This window comes from Dendrobates tinctorius, unplaced genomic scaffold (genome assembly GCF_039654945.1).
Source record: "Dendrobates tinctorius isolate UK_male_01 unplaced genomic scaffold, ASM3965494v1 ptg000075l, whole genome shotgun sequence".
NCBI classification, from domain to species: Eukaryota; Metazoa; Chordata; class Amphibia; order Anura; family Dendrobatidae; genus Dendrobates; species Dendrobates tinctorius.
The window spans coordinates 53,921,458-53,934,629 of record NW_027361743.1 but is presented as its reverse complement, the minus strand read 5'-3'; the positions used below and the strand labels follow the sequence as shown (position 1 = coordinate 53,934,629).

The following is a 13,172-nucleotide window of genomic DNA, read 5'->3' as shown; positions in this document are numbered from 1 at the left end:
GTCATGTACTAGAAAACGGGAAAAAAATTCCAAGTGCGGTGAAATTGCAAAAAGAAAGTGCAATCCCACAGTTGTTTTTAGCTTGGATTTTTTGCTAGGTTCACTAAATGGTAAAACTGACCGACCTGCCAATATGATTCTCCAGGTCATTACGAGTTCATAGACACCAACCATGTCTAAGTTCTTTTTTATCTAAGTGGTGAAAAAAAATGCAAACTTTGCTAAAAAAAATAATAAATTTCACCATTTTCCAATATCCGTAGTGTCTCCATTTTTAGTGATCTTGGGTTGGCTGCAGGTTATTTTTTGCGTGCCGAGCTGACGTTTTTAATGATACCATTTTTATGCAGATACGATCTTTTGATCACCCGTTACTGCATTTTAATGCAATGTCACGGCGACCAAAAAAACATAATTCTGGTGTTTTGACTTTTTTTCTCGCTACACCATTTAGCAATCGGGTTAATCCTTTTTTTTTGTTGATTGGGCGATTCTGAATGCGGCGATACCAAATATGTACATTTTTTTATTTTTTTATTGTTTTATTTTGAATGGGGCGAAAAGTGGGTGATTTGATCTTTTATTTTTTTATTTTTTAAAACTTTTTTTCTTTTAGTTTTGGCATGCTTCAACAGTCTCCATGGGAGAATAGAAGCTGCCACAACCCGATCAGCTCTGCCACATAGAGGCGATGATCAGATCTCCTCTATATAGCAAAATGACTCACTTGCTATGAGCGCCAACAACTGGGTGGCACTCACAGCAAGCCAGCACTGACAACCACAGAGATCTCCTCTGGTTGTCATGCCAGCGCACCGGTGACCCGCGATCACATGACGCAGGTCATGGGTGGCGGATTTTCGGCCTGATGGATGGAAGCACGAGTTAAATGCTGCTGTCAGCGTTTGAAAGCGGCATTTAAATAGATAACAGCCACGGGTGGATCGCGATTCCACCGCGGCTATTCCGGGCACATGTCAGCTGCACAAAACTGCTGACATGTCACAGGAAAGTTGTGGGCTCACTGCCGGAGTCCACATCAAAGGGAGGGAGTCCAATATCGGCGTACTATTACACCTGATGTCGGAAAGGGGTTAAATTTCTGTTTTTGCTCCCCTTCTTCACAGAGCCATAACTTTCTATTTTTCGGTCAAAATGGCCAGGTGAGGCTACTTTCACACTTGCGTTTTTTTGCTGCGCGTTTTTTGCGCACACAAACGCATGAAAAAAACGCATCATGCTTTTGTATGCGTTTTTAAAAAAAAACGCATGCTTTTTTGCGCATACGTGCGCATTAGAATGCGCACGTATGCGCACCCATAGACTATAATGGGTGTTTTGCTGTAAAAAAACGCATTGCGTGCGCATGCGTTTTTTTGGGGCAAGTCGGACGCACAAAAAATGCAACAGGATGCATTTTGTGCGCCCGAGCGCACACTACAAAAAAACGCATGCGCTTTCAAATGCACGTGTATGCGCACAAAGTGCAATTTCACAGTTGTCTTTTTTTCACCATGTTCACTAAATGCTAAAACTGACATGCCATTAAGAGTCTCCAGTTCATTATGAGTTCACAGACACCAAACATGTCTAGGTTCTTTTTTATGTAAGTGGTGAAAAAAAATCCCAAATTTGTAAGAAAAAAAAATGGCATCATTTTCCAGACCTGTAGCGTCTCCATTTTTCGTGATCTGGGGCCATATGAGGGCTTATTTTTTGCGTACCAAACTGATGTTTTTATTGATACCATTTTGGTGCAGATACAATCTTTTGATCACCCATTATTGCATTTTATTGCAATGTAGCGGCGACCAAAAAAACGTAATTCTGGCGTTTTAATTTTTTTCTTGTTACGCCGTTTAGCGATCTGGTTAATTATTTTTTTATATTGATAGATTGGGCAATTCTGAATGCAGCGATACCAAGTATGTGTATATATGATTTTTGTATTGTTTTATTTGGAATGGGGTGAAAGGGGGGTGATTTGAACTTATATATTTTTAAATTTTTTTTCTATTTTTAAAAACATTTTTTTTTACTTTTTGTATGCTTCAATAGTCTCCTGCAAGACTAGAAGCTGCAGTACTTCAATTACCTCTGCTGATCATATCGCCTGTGTGTAGCAGAAATGCTTACTTGCTATGTGCGTCGACCACGGGATGGCGCTCATAGCAATCTGGCAATGACAACCATAGAGGTCTGCTGCAGACCTCCGGTTGTCATGCGGACTCATCGGTGACCCACGATCATGTGACGGGGTCACCGATGGGCTGGATTAGTGACGCGCTTCTGGTTAGCACTAATTAAATGCTGCTTTCAGAGAGGGGCATTTAACTAGTTAACAGCGGCAGGTGGATCATGATTCCACCTTCGGCTGTTGCGGTCACATGTCAACTGATCAACTGAACCTACAATTTTGGTTCACTTTTCCATAAAATTAATCAGACTTTTTTTTTTAGTATAAGGTAAAGTTCCCATGATGATTTTTTTTGCAGTTTTGCCATGCAAAAAGAGCAACGTCTAACAGTTTCAGCAAGGTGGATGTGATTTATAGAGATTTCACTGTGGATTTTTTTTTAAACTGCGTAATCTGACCTGCGGTCTGTGTTTGAATTCCGCAACACGCTGAGTATTGTGTGGATTTTCTACAAAAACTCAAAAAATTCACATTAAAAATGCATTGCTTTTAGCGTGTTTTCAAAGCGGAAGCTCACTAAAAACACATGTAATCTGCACATGACTGTATTAATAAAGTTTTATCAAAGCTGAATACCAGGAAGCATCAAAAGCAAAGCAGCTTTATTTAAAACATGACATACCAATAAGAGACAAACTGTCGAATCAAAAACAAGATAAAAACGCACTAAAAAGGCAGTGGAAAAACTCACATAACCTAATTTACATAATAGAAGCAGAAATACTGAAAAATCTGCAACATCAAAAACTCACCAAATACTCATCGTGGGAATGTAACCTTATTGTTAGAGATCCTGAGTCCTTGCTGAACTCTCTCCCCGACCTTCAGACTGGCTCGGTTTGCTGGTATCTCAGTAGCAGTGCTTTATGGATCTTATTACAGGCAGCAGGAACATTTCAGCAAGGCCTCAATACTGAGTACAGGAGCCTGGGGACAAATTGAAGGACACTGTAAAGACTGTGAAGAGGGTTATCAATATATTCTAAGCATTATATACTTATTTAAATGAGATCAGATCTCTACTATGTTATTTAAGGTTTGTTGTTTGACTTTGTTATACGAGCAACACCGTCAAAAAAATCAGCGATTTTTATCACCCAGCATCAGAATTACATCTGAATGACATGCAAATGCAATCCGTGTGCAATGCGATTTTAACATGAGCTTTTATTATACAGGGTGGGCCATGTATATGGATACACCTAAATAAAATGGGAATGGTTGGTGATATCAACTTCCTGTTTGTGGCACATTAGTATATGGGAGGGGGAAAACTTTTCAAGATGGGTGGTGACCATGGCGGCCATTTTGAAGTCAGCAATTTTGGATCCAACTTTATTTTTTCCAATGGGAAGAGGGTCATGAGACACATCAAACTTATTGAGAATTTCACAAGAAAAACAATGGTGTGCTTGGTTTTAACGTAATTTTATTATTTCATGAGTTATTTACAAGTTTCTCTTTGTTTACAGCCATTGACATGTCGCAGAGGTTAACACGTGAGTTGAGTTGATGTCAAATTGTGTTGATGTCTGTTGAACGCAGCAGATTTCAATGCAAGACACCCTACGCAAGAAAACTGTCACCATTCTCATTATTTAGGTGTATCCATATAAATGGCCCACTCAAAAAAGTTTGCCTCATCACTGAACATAATGTTTTGTGTAAACTGAGGGTCCTGCTCTAATTTTTGATTTGCCCATTCTGCAAATTCAGCGCGCCGATCTGGCATCAGTTGAACATCCCTTCCTCGGATATTAGCTGCTCACAAATGGCACCCTTACAAAATCAAGCTACTGTAGCATCTCAATGAGGATGACCCAGATAATACCTCAATATATCCTCTGCCCATTTTATGGCTAGACATTCTTTCTCCACAATGGCGTAATTTTTCTCGCATGAGGAGAGCTTCCGGCTCAGATATAGGATGGGATGCTCTTCCCCATTTATCTCCTGAGACAGCACGGCTCCCAACCCGACTTCTGAGGCATTAATCTGGACCATGAACTCCTTACTGAAGTCTGGTGCGACCAGAGCCGGATGCTTACAAACAGCCTGCTTCAGCTCCTGGAGCGCTATCTCTGTGTCAGCAGTCCATTTAAATATGGTCGACTTGGTATGCTTAAGAAGATCCATCAACGGTGTGGAGATTATAGCAAAACCTGGGATGAACCACTGGTGATAGCCCACAATTCCAAGAAATGCCTTCACTTGCTTCTTGGAAAGCATTTGCAGCCACTTCTGAATCGCCTCGATCTTATTTACCTGCGGATTAATTTCGCCCCTTCCGACGACATAGCCTAGGTACTTGGCCTCTTCCTTCCTTATGGCACACTTTTTCGGATTTATGGTGAACCTTCACTTCTTAAAGCATCCACAACCAACTATACCTTTGGCAGATGACTAGACCAGTCACGGCTAAAGATGACAATGTCACTGAGGTATGCTGTGGCATACTTCTGATGCGGAGCCAGGATCCGATCCATCACCCTCTGGAAGGAGGCTGGGGCCCACTGCAGACCAAAGGGCACCCTGGTGTGTTGAAAAACCAATCAGTCGTTAAGAAGGCTGTCTTCTACTTGGCACTCTGGGACATGGGGATCTGCCAATATCCTTTTTTGTCAGGTCCAGGGTTGTAATGTACCTCACGGTTCCAAGTCTCTCAATGAGTTTGTCCACACGAGGCATCGGGTACGCATCAAAAGTAGAATCTTCATTCAGCTTGGGTAGTCATTGCAAAACCGCCACTTATCACCGGGTTTTGGTACAAGGACGATGAGACTCGACCATCCACTTTTCAACTCCTCTATCACCTCGAGGTCTGGCATCCACTTCACCTCATTGGATATCACATCTCTCCGTGCTTCCGGAATTCTATAGGGCTTGAGGTTCACCCTTACTTTTGGTTCTGTCAAAACGTCATGTTCAGTATGCCCCGGCAACTCTGAGAATAGGTTCCGATTCCGCTGCCATAGCTCTCGACACTCTTACATCTGGGCCGGCGTCAGAGTCTCTGCAATGGTGATATCGTCCACGGTGACTTTGGAATTGATAGTTCACATGATAGACCTGGTGCAGCTTCCTTCACCCCGGCTGGTGTACCTTATAATTAACTTCACCCAGTTTATCCACCACTTCGTATGGGCCTTGCCACTTGGCTAGGAACTTGCTCTCCACCATGGAGATAAGCACTAGCATGCGGAACTGCCTCAACCTCGCTGATCGGTTATACACCCTTGCCTGTGCCATGTTCCTTCACAATAGGCATCACTTTCGTCATTCTCTCCTGCAGCTGGGCGACAAGCTCTATGATGCTCTGGTGTAGCGTGACCTCAGCTTCCCATGTTTCTTTGTTGATGTCCAGGAGCCCTTGCTGATGTCGACCATACAGGAGCTCAAATAGCGAGAAGCCGGGAACTTCCCTGATGGAGAAGAGCAAAAAATGGAAGCAGGTAATCACAGTCTCGACCATCCTTCTCAATGACCTTTTTGAGCACGGCTTTCAAGGTTTTATTGAAGCGTTTTACTAGGCCGTCGGTCTGTGGATGGTACACTGAAGGTTGCAGCTGGATAATCTGCAGGACCCTACACAGTTCTCTCATTACTTTGCTCATGAAGTGGGTTCCCTTTTCAGTCAAAATCTCCTTCGGCAGGCCTGTCCTAGCAAAAATATGGACAAGTTACCGGGTGATACTTTAAGCCAAAGAGTTCCTTAGGGGACCTGATCCGGGTACCGGGTCGCATAGTCTATGACCACTAGAATATATTGGCGCCCTTGTGCAGACTTAACACTAGGACTACTGGACTCGTGACCCTGCCTAGAACTACTGAAAGGAGTCATTTTGACTCCTTCCTTGTTTTCGTTTATTTTTAGAGTTTCATTTGTGGTTATTTATTAATAATTATATTTTTTGTAATGTATTATTATTGTGAGATCCAACAGTAATGCTTTTGATTGTTTTTTTTCTGCTTTTCTTATTTTTCTACAGAAAATAACAATAATTATAATAGACGTTTTTCAAACTTTTTTTTTATTCAAGTGCACACATATAAACAACAACTGAAGAACAAAAAGCAGAGAAAATGTAGGTGGAGGAGCATAAAAATGAAAATATGGCGCAGAATTCACCTTCTAAACATTTGGTGTTTCGCATTTTAGGCATTGCCTTTGATTTATGGCAGTACATTGCCCACACAAAGACTTACCACAAGTCTTACAATTGCCGACAGATCTATTTTTCTTGCACTTTTCTTTGATCTGGCAAAATTTTGTTTGAACCATCACTTCTGAGCATGTAGAAACTTGGGACGTGGAACCCTTTTCCCTATCTGTGACATAAGGACCACTCAACTCTCTCACAAGCGTTTGCAAAAATGCCTTGCGTGACATTTTTTGGTGGGTAATCTCCTTGAATATTATCCATGCATTTATACCCGCAAAGTCTAAGGCATTTTCAAATGCATGAACAGGCCATCTCCTTGTGCATGTTCGTGTGGTATATTTTCGTGCCATCTGATCCACTACATTTACTCCATATTTTGTTTCATTGTAAAACTTTACCGTTTCTGGAGTTTTTTTAGCGGAATCAGACGCAACAACAACATCTGGATGGACGGAACTCAAAATGACAACATTTTTGTTGGGCTTTCCTTGATATACTGTAAGTGTAAAATTGTCTTCATTTCTAAACACTTTAGTGTTGTACAATTCCTCTTTCATGGATTTTATTTCTTTAGGCACTTCTCGCCTTATCTTGTTCAGTGTTCCCACGATGGTTGTTCCTTTGCTTTTTAGCTGTTTAGCTAATTTTACTGAAGTAAAATAATTATCGGTTGTAACATTGCGACCTTTTTTCAAAAACGGGTCCAATAACTTCATTACCACATGTTCAGCTAAACGGTCCTCAGCACGGCATGTGTCATCTTTTGCCTAGATAAGGGAAGCCATTTGCCAGATATTTGCTCTCCTTATCAACAGCTAGCCAATATTTGTGGCCATATTTATCTGGTTTGGAAGGCATGTACTGCGTGAATGGACACCTAGTTTTGCTTGGGAAAAGTTGCTCATCCACCATTATGTATGGGCCAGGTTTGTAACACGCAATACAATTTTCAATAAACCTGTCCCACACAGTAGAAAATAGAGCAAACTTGTCCGTTTGCAGTCTCTCCGATCGAGTAGATTTCTCATCAAATCTGATAAGATAAGAGCCTAGAGTAAACAAGCTATTTTGTTCAGTATTACACAGTAATACAAGCAGGTAAAACACAAGGAAAATGTGAAAAGTTGACATGTAAATTGAACTACATCTATATGAACATCAGGGTAAATAAGACAGAGTGAAAAAATTATGCACAAAACTTTATAGCAACATTTAGTGACAAAAGGACCTCAAAATATAGTAGGGAGTCAAAATGACTCCCTTCAGTAGTTCTTGGTAAATTTTGAAAAAAACGCGCAAATTTTTCACCAAAATTATTTATTCTCACAAAATCTTTTTTCACATCATATTTGAGGAAAAGTCACCGAGTTTCAAGCCGGAATTCTGAAAAATGTAGTCACAGAAGAGAAATAAAAAACGAAAGGAGTCAAAATGACTCCATCAGTAGTTCTAGTGAACTAAAGGACCTACTAGGTCCATGGCAATTTGCTTGAACGGGATCTCTATTACCGGTAACGGGACCAGAGGACTACGGAAGTGAGTCCTGACACCGGTACTCCGTTTATGATGACGGGACATAACTGCAGCCCCTCTCCGGGCTGATAGGCCACACTGCAGGCTGGGTAGGCATAACACGAGCAGCGCCTGCCTAGGATACATTCCATCTGCTCGGAAGACATAGGGCAACATGCGGCTATGTGTCCAGACCCGTGGCATCTCCAGCTGATCAGATCATTACCAGCAGTCTTTGGAAGCCCCTCAGCGGCTCCTTGGGACCTCAGACTTCCCCCAGAGGTGGCGCTGTTACCCGTCTTAGGTACCTTTCGACCACCTTTCTACGAGTCCCACCAAGTCATCTGCATTCCGGGGATCTTGCTGGTCAACCCAGGTCTGCATCGGCTGGGGGAGGGAGTGAATAAACTGGTCCATGACCACCCGCTCGACCATCTGTGCTGGAGTGGAGGACTGCAACCATTTCTGGACCAAATGCAACAAGTCAAACAGCACAACACCGTGCGGCCCTTCAAAGAAATGCCACCCCACACCATTACTGACCCACTGCCAAGCGACTGATGCTGAAGGATGTTGCAGGCAGCAGATCACTCTCCATGGCTTCTCCAGACTCTGTCACGTCTGTCACGTCTGTCACATGTGTTCAGTGTGAACCTGCTTTCAGCTGTGAAGAGCACGGGGCGCCAGTGGCGAATTTGCCAATCCTGGTGTTCTGTGGCAAATGCCAAGCGTCCTGCATGGTGTTGGGCTGTGAGCACAACCCTCATCTGTGGATGTCAGGCACTCAGACCATCCTCATGGAGTCGGTTTCTAACCGTTTGTGCAGACACATGCACATTTGTGGCCTGCTGGAGGTCATTTTGCAGGGCTCTGGCAGTGCTCCTCCTGTTCCTCCTTGCACAAAGGCTGAGGTAGCAGTCCTGCTGCCGGGTTGTTGCCCTCCTATGGCCCCTGGTATACTGGCCTGTCTCCTGGTAGCACCTCCAGCCTCTGGACACTATGCTGACAGACACAGTAAACCTTCTTGCAACAGCTCGCATTGATGTGCCATCCTGGATGAGATGCACTACCTGAGCCACTTGTGTGGGTTGTAGAGTGTGTCTCATGCTACCACGAGTGTGAAAGCGCAACCAACATTCAAAAGTGACCAACACATCAGACAGAAAGCATTGGTATTGAGATGTGGTCTGTGGTCCTCACCTGCAGAACCACTCCTTTATTGTGGGTGGCTTGATAATTGCCAATAATTTCCATCTGTTGTCTACTCCATTTGCACAACAGCATGTGAAATTGATTGTCAATCAGTGTTGCTTCCTAAGTGGACAGTTTGATTTCGCGGAAGTTTTATTTACTTGGAGTTATATTCTGTTGTGTATATATATATATATATATATAGTGAGAATCATGTGGGAAGAGTGGATGAGGGCAAGTATATCTCGCCCAGATACCTTTCCTATGTGGCCTAGTCTTGTCAGTATCTCACCTGGTGACTAATGAATAATGGGAGGCGGATATAAAAGGATGCCAGGTGGTTGTGTGAGTGTCTCAGCCTGGGGACACAGAAAGCCTGTCTGTGTGAGGAGACACACGTGAGTGGAAACAGTGCCCACTGCAACTGTGGTTTGGCTGGACGGGAGAAGCCCGCCAGTTGGTAGTTAGGTTGTACTTTGTTTAGTTAGTGCCGGACAGGCAAGGATTTGTTTTATGTTTTTTTTCTTTATGCATTGCTTTCACCTAATAAACCTGACCCAGTGTCAGTTATACCCGGACCCCGACTTTGCGCCTGAGTTTCATGCTGAACGCATGTGACCTTTGACCCCAGCAAAGGCGATCCCGGAGTGTTTTATCACATTGTGGTGGAGAACGCGGGCATCACGTTGGAAGCATGAGCATGGAGGACGTGGTGAAAGCGCTGGTACAGTCCACCGCCGTCCAGCAAGAAGCTAATCGGGTGATGATGGCCCAGCTGAAGGAGTTGATGGACATGACAGCTACCGATCGTTCGCTTCTCCAGCAGGTGGCACAGCGCCTGGCAAGCTTACCTGAGGTTAACCTGGAAGCCGAGTCGAGAGTGATTCACGTGAGTCGGTACTGGCAGAAGATGACGACCGAAGATGACGTCGAGGCATACCTGACCACGTTTGAACGAACGGCAGTGCGAGAAAAATGGCCAAAGGCACAATGGGCCGGCCTGATTGCCCCGTTTCTTTCCGGTGAAGCCCAAAAGGCTTATTATGACTTATAACCTGAAGCCGCGCAAGATTTTGACAAACTGAAAGCCGAGATCTTGGCCCGGCTGGGAGTGATGACCGCTGTCCGTGCATACAGAGTGCATCAATGGTCTTATCAGCCGGATAAACCTCCACGGTCACAGATGTTCAACCTGATCCACGTGACGAAGAAGTGGCTACAACCCGAGGTGTTGACAGCGCCAGAGATAATCCAGAGAGTCGTCATGGACAAGTACCTGATAGCTCTACCGCCAGCCCAGAGGAAGTGGGTAAGCCATGGAAATCCTACGACGGCAGATCAACTGGTGGATCTGGTTGAACGTTACTCCATGGCGGAAGGACTCCAAGACGACGCTACCCCTCCTCGTTCTTCATCATCTCCACGTGGAACCGGTAAGACTGTTCCAGGGAGTAGGGGAGAAGGAAAAATCCCTAAGACAGTGGGGGAGGAAACCGGGACTGCCTGCAATGCGAGGCCGAGAGTAACGAACTATGGTCTAAGCAAGGGGCCCGTTAGGTGTTTCCGCTGCCAAGAGATGGGCCACATTGCTGTGAACTGTCCGGTCACTACTGAACCCATGCAGTGCGACGTCACAGACTCTAAAAACCGCATGTCTATGGTTGCACGGGTAGTGAGTGTGAATGCCGGTCAAAAGGATGTGGAAAAACACTTGTGTGATTTAACTGTTGATGGCAAAAATGTGGTGGCATTGTTAGACTCGGGAAGTGTGGTGACTCTGGTGAAGGCCAGTCTGGTGTCAGCCCCGACTGGACCATCAGACAAATTTTCTGTAACGTCTGTGCATGGAGACACCTGTCCGTACCTCACCACGGTCATATGCATTACTACTTCCTATGGGTCTGTGTAACATAAAGTGGGACTCGTCCCTGCGTTATTGCATGATGTTATCTTGGGCCGGGATTTTCCCCACTTCTGGCAATTGTGGGAGAATCAGTTAATGCCCTCGGGTAATAGTGTACATGATTCTTCTCCCAGGGCGCATGTGGGTCCCGAACCCCTGGAAGAGGTCTCCCCGGAAGGCTCGGGGGAAGAGTCTGCGGGAAATGACCTGCAGTTCCCGTTTTCAGTCATGGCGGGTGATACGGAGACCAGGGAAGAGAAGGAGGCCGACTGCCGTCCACCTCCCCGTTTGCCGGATTTGGAAGTTCAGAAAGATGACTTCCAAAGCGAGCAAATAAAGGATCCTACCCTTTCTCAGGCTAGGACAAATGTAAAAGTGATAAATGGAGTACCCGTAGAACCTGGCTCTAGGCTGGCATATCCTTACATGGTCCTGGAGAATGATTTACTCTATCAGATAGAGAAAAAGGGGGAAGACACGGTGCAACTATTAGTCGTGCCAAAACCCTACCGGCGGCAGGTGCTGGACCTGGCCCACGGACATGTGATGGGAGGTCACCTGGGTGTCCAGAAAACCACCAAAAGGATATTACACTGTTTTGTTTGGCCAGGCATGCATCACGATATTCGTGTATATTGTGAGTCTTGTCCTGACTGCCAAGCCTCTGCGCGTAAGCCCCGGTTCTGTAGCCCTTTGGTACCCCTACCTATTATTGAGGCCCCGTTTGAGAGGATTGGGATGGATTTAGTTGGGCCCCTTCCACGGTCTGCACGTGGACACCAACATATCCTGGTCATCTTGGATTATGCCACTCGTTACCCGGAGGCCATCCCTTTGCGTAACACGGCCACCAAGACGATTGCCAAGGAACTGGTGCATGTGTTTAGTCGGGTCGGTATACCAAAACAGATACTCACCGACCAGGGGTCTCCCTTTATGTCCAGGGTAATGAAGGAGCTCTGCCGGTTGTTACAAATCGAACCGTTACGCACATCCGTGTATCACCCTCAAACAGACGGGTTGGTCGAACGGTTCAATAAAACTCTGAAGCAGATGCTAAGAAAGGCGATAGATAAGGATGGGAAAAACTGGGACTATTTACTTCCGTATTTGCTTTTTGCCATCAGGGAAGTGCCCCAGTCTTCCACGGGGTTCTCGCCTTTCGAGTTATTGTACGCCCAACGTCCTCGCGGACTGTTAGACGTCTCCAAAGAATCCTGGGAGGGTCAGGTCACTCCGTTTAAAACGGTGATAGATCACGTATCCCAAATGCAGAACCGTATTGTGGCTGTTATGCCTATCGTCAAAGAACACATGATGCAGGCTCAGGGAGCCCAAAAAAGAATATGATAGGGGAGCCAAGATCCGTACGTTTGCACCCGGAGGTAGGGTGTTGATTCTGGTCCCCACGGTGGACAGTAAGTTCCTAGCAAAGAGGCAGGGCCCGTTTGAGATTAAGGAAAGAGTTGGTGAAGTAAACTACAAAGTATACCAGGCAGGTAAACGGAAACCTGAACAGGTTTATCATGTAAATCTGATAAAACCCTGGAAAGATCGGTCTGCCTTGTCAGTGGAGCTGGCCCGTCCCGTCTGCTCGCATACTGTACCGGAGGTACGGGTTGTAGAGACGCTCTCGGAGCGGCAAAAGACTGAGGTCAGGCAGTTTCTACTTCACAACCAAAAGTTTTTCTCAGAAAAAACCGGGCAGACTACGCTAATGAAACATGACATCGTAACGGAACCTGGTGTCACAGTTCACGTGAAACCCTACAGAATTCCGGAAACACGCCGTGAAGCCGTTTCCCGAGAAGTTAAGGCAATGTTAGAGTTAGGTGTCATTGAGGAATCGCACAGTGCTTGGTCCAGCCCGATTGTGTTAATTCCTAAACCGGGCGGCACAATCCGGTTCTGCAATGACTTCAGGAAACTGAATGCGGTCTCAAAATTTGATGCCTACCCTATGCCCCGGGTCGACGAGTTAATAGATCGGTTAGGAAAAGCCCGGTATATTACGACCCTAGACCTAACAAAGGGGTATTGGCAGATCCCTCTGGTGGAGGCTGCCAGAGAAAAGACGGCATTTGCTACGCCGGAAGGTCTATTTCAGTATGTGTATATGCCGTTTGGACTGCACGGAGCACCGGCGACCTTCCAGAGACTGATGGATCGAGTCCTGAGGCCACATAGGCAGTACGCTTCGGCCTAT

General features: G+C 45.1%; 1 protein-coding gene across 3 annotated transcripts in view; it reads right to left on the bottom strand.

Moving 5' to 3' along the window:
* The window catches only part of LOC141096562 (mitochondrial ornithine transporter 1-like), a 116,147-nt gene that overhangs the window by 91,231 nt on the left and 11,744 nt on the right, over positions 1-13,172 (bottom strand). For all 3 annotated transcript variants that reach the window (XM_073583278.1, XM_073583279.1, XM_073583280.1), the window contains one exon: positions 2,950-3,124. The gene's annotated coding sequence lies outside the window, so the exon portion shown is untranslated. The remainder of the gene's footprint in view (positions 1-2,949; positions 3,125-13,172) is intronic.